This window comes from Alosa alosa, unplaced genomic scaffold, assembly GCF_017589495.1.
Source record: "Alosa alosa isolate M-15738 ecotype Scorff River unplaced genomic scaffold, AALO_Geno_1.1 AALO_1.0_unplaced_1, whole genome shotgun sequence".
NCBI lineage: Eukaryota > Metazoa > Chordata > Actinopteri > Clupeiformes > Clupeidae > Alosa > Alosa alosa.
In genome coordinates, this window is record NW_025962133.1 from 510,915 (window position 1) to 519,194 (window position 8,280).

Consider the following 8,280-nt stretch of genomic DNA (forward strand, 5'->3'; position numbering starts at 1 on the left):
TTTTGACAAATTTCAAAATATGTCAGATATTGTCCAAATTATGTTTTACTTCACGCCTAGACATGTGAAATGCATGATCTGTGGCAAAAAAAAAAAGTGAAAAAAAAATTGGTCTTATTTTTTTTTTTATTTTTTCAGATTTTTCTTAGTTTTCACATAAGGTCCGGGGTCAGGAAAAAGACAGATTTTTGAAAAATTTCAAAATATGTCAGATATTGTCCAAATTATTATTTTTTTCACGCCTAGACATGTGAAATGCATGATCTATGGCAAACAAAAATGAAAAAAAAATTGGTCTGATTTTTTTTTTACTTTTTTCAGATTTTTTTAGTTTTTTTTAAGGTCCGGGGTCAGGAAAAAAGACGGATTTTTACAAATTTCAAAATATGTCAGATATTGTCCAAATTATGTTTTATTTCACGCCTAGACATGTGAAATGCATGATCTGTGGCAAAAAAAAGTGAAAAAAAAAAATTGGTCTTATTTTTTGTCGTCCGATTTTTTCAGATTTTCTTAGTTTTCACATAAGGTCCGGGGTCAGGAAAATGAAAAAAATGACAGATTTTGACACATTTCAAAATATGTCAGATATTGTCCAAATTATGTTTTATTTCACGCCTAGACATGTGAAATGCATGATCTGTGGCAAACAAAAAGTGAAAAACAAAATTGGTCTTATTTTTTGTCGACTTTTCAGATTTTCTTAGTTTTCACATAAGGTCCGGGGTCAGGAAAATGACGGATTTTGACATTTCAAAATATGTCAGATATTGTCCAAATTATGTTTTACTTCACGCCTAGACATGTGAAATGCATGATCTGTGGCAAACAAAAAAGAAAAAAAAAAATTGGTCTTATTTTTTGTCGATTTTTTTCAGATTTTCTTAGTTTTCACATAAGGTCCGGGTCAGGAAAAAATGACGGATTTTGACAAATTTCAAAATATGTCAGATATTGTCCAAATTATGTTTTACTTCACGCCTAGACATGTGAAATGCATGATCTGTGGCAAACAAAAGTGAAAAACAAAATTGGTCTTATTTTTTGTCGTGATTTTTTCAGATTTTCTTAGTTTTCACATAAGGTCCGGGGTCAGGAAAATGACGGATTTTGACACATTTCAAAAATATGTCAGATATTGTCCAAATTATGTTTTACTTCACGCCTAGACATGTGAAATGCATGATCTGTGGCAAAACAAAAGTGAAAACAAAATTGGTCTTATTTTTGTCGTGACTTTTCAGATTTTCTTAGTTTTCACATAAGGTCCGGGGTCAGGAAAAGACGGATTTTGACACATTTCAAAAATATGTCAGATATTGTCCAAATTATGTTTTACTTCACGCCTAGACATGTGAAATGCATGATCTGTGGCAAACAAAAAGTGAAAAACAAAATTGGTCTTATTTTTGTCGCATTCTTTCAGATTTTCTTAGTTTTCACATAAGGTCCGGGTCAGGAAAATGACGGATTTTGACACATTTCAAAATATGTCAGATATTGTCCAAATTATGTTTTACTTCACGCCTAGACATGTGAAATGCATGATCTGTGGCAAACAAAAGTGAAAAAAAAATTGGTCTTATTTTTTGTCGTACTTTTCAGATTTTCTTAGTTTTCACATAAGGTCCGGGTCAGGAAAAATGACGATTTTGACACATTTCAAAAAAATATGTCAGATATTGTCCAAATTATGTTTTACTTCACGCCTAGACATGTGAAATGCATGATCTGTGGCAAACAAAAAGTGAAAAACAAAATTGGTCTTATTTTTTATCGTGATTTTTCAGATTTTCTTAGTTTTCACATAAGGTCCGGGGTCAGGAAAAATGACGGATTTTGACAAATTTCAAAATATGTCAGATATTGTCCAAATTATGTTTTACTTCACGTCTAGACATGTGAAATGCATGATCTGTGGCAAACAAAAAGTGAAAACAAAATTGGTCTTATTTTTGTCGTATTTTTCAGATTTTCTTAGTTTTCACATAAGGTCCGGGTCAGGAAAAGACAGATTTTGAAAAATTTCAAAATATGTCAATATTGTCCAAATTATGTTTTTTTTTCACGCCTAGACATGTGAAATGCATGATCTGTGGCAAACAAAAAGTGAAAAAAAAAATTGGTCTTATTTTTTTTTTTACTTTTCAGATTTTTTTAGTTTTCACATAAGGTCCGGGGTCAGAAAAAGACGGATTTTTTTTTTTCAAATTTCAAAATATGTCAGATATTGTCCAAATTATTTTTTATTTCACGTCTAGACATGTGAAATGCATGATCTATGGCAAAAAAAAAGTGAAAAAAAAAATTGGTCTTATTTTTTGTCGCAAAAAAAAGTGACTTTTCAGATTTTCTTAGTTTTCACATAAGGTCCGGGGTCAGGAAAAAGACAGATTTTGAAAAATTTCAAAATATGTCAATTATTGTCCAAATTATTATTTTTTTTCATCGCCTAGACATGTGAAATGCATTAACTATGGCAAACAAAAAAATGAAAAAAAAAAATGGTCTGATTTTTTTTCTTACTTTTCAGATTTTTTTAGTTTTTTTAAGGTCCAGGGTCAGGAAAAAAGATTTTTTTGACAAATTTCAAAATATGTCAGATATTGTCCAAATTATGTTTTAATTTCACGCCTAGACATGTGAAATGCATGATCTGTGGCAAACAAAAGTGAAAAAAAAATTGGTCTTATTTTTGTCGATTTTTTTCAGATTTTCTTAGTTTTCACATAAGGTCCGGGTCAGGAAAAAAATTTTGACACATTTCAAAATATGTCAGATATTGTCCAAATTATGTTTTACTTCACGCCTAGACATGTGAAATGCATGATCTGTGGCAAAACAAAAGTGAAAACAAAATTGGTCTTATTTTTTGTCGTGACTTTTCAGATTTTCTTAGTTTTCACATAAGGTCCGGGGTCAGGAAAAATGACGGATTTTGACACATTTCAAAATATGTCAGATATTGTCCAAATTATGTTTTACTTCACGTCTAGACATGTGAAATGCATGATCTGTGGCAAACAAAAGTGAAAAAAAAATTGGTCTGATTTTTTTCGGACTTTTCAGATTTTCTTAGTTTTCACATAAGGTCCGGGGTCAGGAAAATGACGGATTTTGACACATTTCAAAATATGTCAGATATTGTCCAAATTATGTTTTACTTCACGTCTAGACATGTGAAATGCATGATCTGTCAAAAAAAAAGTGAAAACAAAATTGGTCTTATTTTTGTCGTACTTTTCAGATTTTCTTAGTTTTCACATAAGGTCCGGGGTCAGGAAAAAGACGGATTTTGACACATTTCAAAAATATGTCAGATATTGTCCAAATTATGTTTTTTTTCACGCCTAGACATGTGAAATGCATGATCTGTGGCAAACAAAAAGTGAAAAAAAAACAAAATTGGTCTTATTTTTGTCGCTTTTTTCAGATTTTCTTAGTTTTCACATAAGGTCCGGGGTCAGGAAAAAATTTGATTTTGACACATTTCAAAATATGTCAGATATTGTCCAAATTATGTTTTACTTCACGCCTAGACATGTGAAATGCATGATCTGTGGCAAACAAAAAAGTGAAAAAAAAAATTGGTCTTATTTTTTTGTCGTACTTTTCAGATTTTCTTAGTTTTCACATAAGGTCCGGGGTCAGGAAAAAGACAGATTTTGAAAATTTCAAAATATGTCAATTATTGTCCAAATTATTATTTTTTCACGCCTAGACATGTGAAATGCATTATCTATGGCAAACAAAAAAGTGAAAAAAAAATTGGTCTGATTTTTTTTACTTTTCAGATTTTTTTATTTTTTTAAGGTCCGGGGTCAGGAAAATTTTTTTTTTTGACAAATTTCAAAATATGTCAGATATTGTCCAAATTATTTTTTATTTCACGTCTAGACATGTGAAATGCATGATCTATGGCAAAAAAAAGTGAAAAAAAAAAATTGGTCTTATTTTTTTCGTATTTTTTTCAGATTTTCTTAGTTTTCACATAAGGTCCGGGTCAGGAAAAAGACAGATTTTGAAAAATTTCAAAATATGTCAATTATTGTCCAAATTATGTTTTTTTCACGCCTAGACATGTGAAATGCATGATCTATGGCAAAACAAAAAATGAAAAAAAAAATTGGTCTTATTTTTTTTTTACTTTTCAGATTTTTTAGTTTTCACATAAGGTCAGGGTCAGATATTGTCCAAATTTTTTTTGCAACATTTCAAAATATGTCAGATATTGTCCAAATTATGTTTTTTTGACAAACTTCATATTGCCTAGACATGTGAAATGCATGATCTGTGGCAAAAAAAAGTGAAAAAAAAAATTGGTCTTATTTTTTGTCGTACTTTTCAGATTTTCTTAGTTTTCACATAAGGTCCGGGTCAGGAAAAAGACGGATTTTGACACATTTCAAAATATGTCAGATATTGTCCAAATTATGTTTTTTTTCACGCCTAGACATGTGAAATGCATGATCTGTGGCAAAAAAAAGTGAAAAAAAAATTGGTCTTATTTTTTTCGCACTTTTCAGATTTTCTTAGTTTTCACATAAGGTCCGGGGTCAGGAAAAAAGACGGATTTTGACAAATTTCAAAATGTGTCAGATATTGTCCAAATTATGTTTTACTTCACGTCTAGACATGTGAAATGCATGATCTGTGGCAAAAAAAAGTGAAAACAAAATTGGTCTTATTTTTTGTCGATTTTTCAGATTTTCTTAGTTTTCACATAAGGTCCGGGTCAGGAAAAGACGGATTTTGACACATTTCAAAATATGTCAGATATTGTCCAAATTATGTTTTACTTCACGCCTAGACATGTGAAATGCATGATCTGTGGCAAACAAAAGTGAAAAAAAAATTGGTCTTATTTTTTGTCGTTTTTTTTCAGATTTTCTTAGTTTTCACATAAGGTCCGGGTCAGGAAAAAATGATCGATTTTGACACATTTCAAAAATATGTCAGATATTGTCCAAATTATGTTTTACTTCACGCCTAGACATGTGAAATGCATGATCTGTGGCAAAAAAAAAGTGAAAAAAAAATTGGTCTTATTTTTTTCGTACTTTTCAGATTTTCTTAGTTTTCACATAAGGTCCGGGGTCAGGAAAAAAGACGGATTTTGACACATTTCAAAATATGTCAGATATTGTCCAAATTATGTTTTACTTCACGTCTAGACATGTGAAATGCATGATCTATGGCAAAAAAAAGTGAAAAAAAAAATTGGTCTTATTTTTTTCGTACTTTTTTCAGATTTTCTTAGTTTTCACATAAGGTCCGGGGTCAGGAAAAATGACGGATTTTGGACACATTTCAAAATATGTCAGATATTGTCCAAATTATGTTTTACTTCACGCCTAGACATGTGAAATGCATGATCTGTGGCAAAAAAAAAGTGAAAAACAAAATTGGTCTTATTTTTGTCGTGATTTTTCAGATTTTCTTAGTTTTCACATAAGGTCCGGGTCAGGAAAAATGACGGATTTTGACACATTTCAAAATATGTCAGATATTGTCCAAATTATGTTTTTTTTCACGCCTAGACATGTGAAATGCATGATCTGTGGCAAACAAAAAAGTGAAAAAAAAAATTGGTCTTATTTTTGTCGTACTTTTCAGATTTTCTTAGTTTTCACATAAGGTCCGGGTCAGGAAAAAGACGGATTTTGACACATTTCAAAATATGTCAGATATTGTCCAAATTATGTTTTACTTCACGCCTAGACATGTGAAATGCATGATCTGTGGCAAAAAAAAAGTGAAAAAAAAATTGGTCTTATTTTTGTCGTTATTTTTCAGATTTTCTTAGTTTTCACATAAGGTCCGGGGTCAGGAAAATGACGGATTTTGACACATTTCAAAATATGTCAGATATTGTCCAAATTATGTTTTACTTCACGTCTAGACATGTGAAATTTTCAGATTTTCTTAGTTTTCACATAAGGTCCGGGGTCAGGAAAAATGACGGATTTTGACAAATTTCAAAATATGTCAGATATTGTCCAAATTATGTTTTACTTCACGTCTAGACATGTGAAATGCATGATCTGTGGCAAACAAAAGTGAAAAACAAAATTGGTCTTATTTTTTGTCGTGACTTTTCAGATTTTCTTAGTTTTCACATAAGGTCCGGGGTCAGGAAAAAGACGGATTTTGACAAATTTCAAAATATGTCAGATATTGTCCAAATTATGTTTTACTTCACGCCTAGACATGTGAAATGCATGATCTGTGGCAAACAAAAGTGAAAACAAAATTGGTCTTATTTTTTCGCATTTTTCAGATTTTCTTAGTTTTCACATAAGGTCCGGGTCAGGAAAAATGACGGATTTTGACAAATTTCAAAATATGTCAGATATTGTCCAAATTATGTTTTATTTCACGCCTAGACATGTGAAATGCATGATCTCTATGGCAAAAAAAAAGTGAAAAAAAAAAATTGGTCTTATTTTTTTCGTACTTTTCAGATTTTCTTAGTTTTCACATAAGGTCCGGGTCAGGAAAAAAACAGATTTTTTTACAAATTTCAAAATATGTCAGATATTGTCCAAATTATGTTTTACTTCACGCCTAGACATGTGAAATGCATGATCTGTGGCAAACAAAAGTGAAAAAAAAATTGGTCTTATTTTTTCGTCACTTTTCAGATTTTCTTAGTTTTCACATAAGGTCCGGGTCAGGAAAAAGACAGATTTTGAAAAATTTCAAAAATATGTCAGATTGTCCAAATTATGTTTTTTTTCACGCCTAGACATGTGAAATGCATGATCTATGGCAAAAAAAAAAAGTGAAAAAAAATTGGTCTTATTTTTTTTTACTTTTCAGATTTTCTTAGTTTTCACATAAGGTCCGGGTCAGGAAAAGACGGATTTTTTACAAATTTCAAAATATGTCAGATATTGTCCAAATTATGTTTTACTTCACGCCTAGACATGTGAAATGCATGATCTGTGGCAAAAAAAAAGAAAAAAAAAATTGGTCTTATTTTTTTCGTACTTTTCAGATTTTCTTAGTTTTCACATAAGGTCCGGGTCAGGAAAAAGACGGATTTTGACAAATTTCAAAATATGTCAGATATTGTCCAAATTATGTTTTACTTTCACGCCTAGACATGTGAAATGCATGATCTGTGGCAAACAAAAGTGAAAAAAAAAATTGGTCTTATTTTTTTTGTCGTACTTTTCAGATTTTCTTAGTTTTCACATAAGGTCCGGGTCAGGAAAAAAGACAGATTTTTGACAAATTTCAAAATATGTCAGATATTGTCCAAATTATGTTTTACTTCACGCCTAGACATGTGAAATGCATGATCTGTGGCAAACAAAAGTGAAAAAAAAAATTGGTCTTATTTTTTGTCGTACTTTTCAGATTTTTTTAGTTTTCACATAAGGTCCGGGTCAGGAAAAAATGACAGATTTTGACAAATTTCAAAATATGTCAGATATTGTCCAAATTATGTTTTACTTCACGCCTAGACATGTGAAATGCATGATCTGTGGCAAAACAAAAGTGAAAAACAAAATTGGTCTTATTTTTGTCGCATTCTTTTCAGATTTTCTTAGTTTTCACATAAGGTCCGGGTCAGGAAAAATGACGGATTTTGACACATTTCAAAAATATGTCAGATATTGTCCAAATTATGTTTTACTTCACGCCTAGACATGTGAAATGCATGATCTGTGGCAAACAAAAGTGAAAAAAAATTGGTCTTATTTTTTTCGTGATTTTTTCAGATTTTCTTAGTTTTCACATAAGGTCCGGGGTCAGGAAAAAGACGGATTTTGACAAATTTCAAAATATGTCAGATATTGTCCAAATTATGTTTTTTTCACGCCTAGACATGTGAAATGCATGATCTGTGGCAAAAAAAAAAGTGAAAAAAAAAAATTGGTCTTATTTTTGTCGACTTTTTTCAGATTTTTTTAGTTTTCACATAAGGTCCGGGGTCAGGAAAATGACGGATTTTGACAAATTTCAAAATATGTCAGATATTGTCCAAATTATGTTTTACTTCATGCCTAGACATGTGAAATGCATGATCTATGGCAAAACAAAAGTGAAAAAAAAATTGGTCTTATTTTTGTCGTACTTTTCAGATTTTCTTAGTTTTCACATAAGGTCCGGGGTCAGGAAAAAGACAGATTTTGACAAATTTCAAAAATATGTCAATATTGTCCAAATTATTATTTTTTCACGCCTAGACATGTGAAATGCATGATCTGTGGCAAAACAAAAAAAAAAAAAAATTGGTCTTATTTTTTCGCACTTTTCAGATTTTTTAGT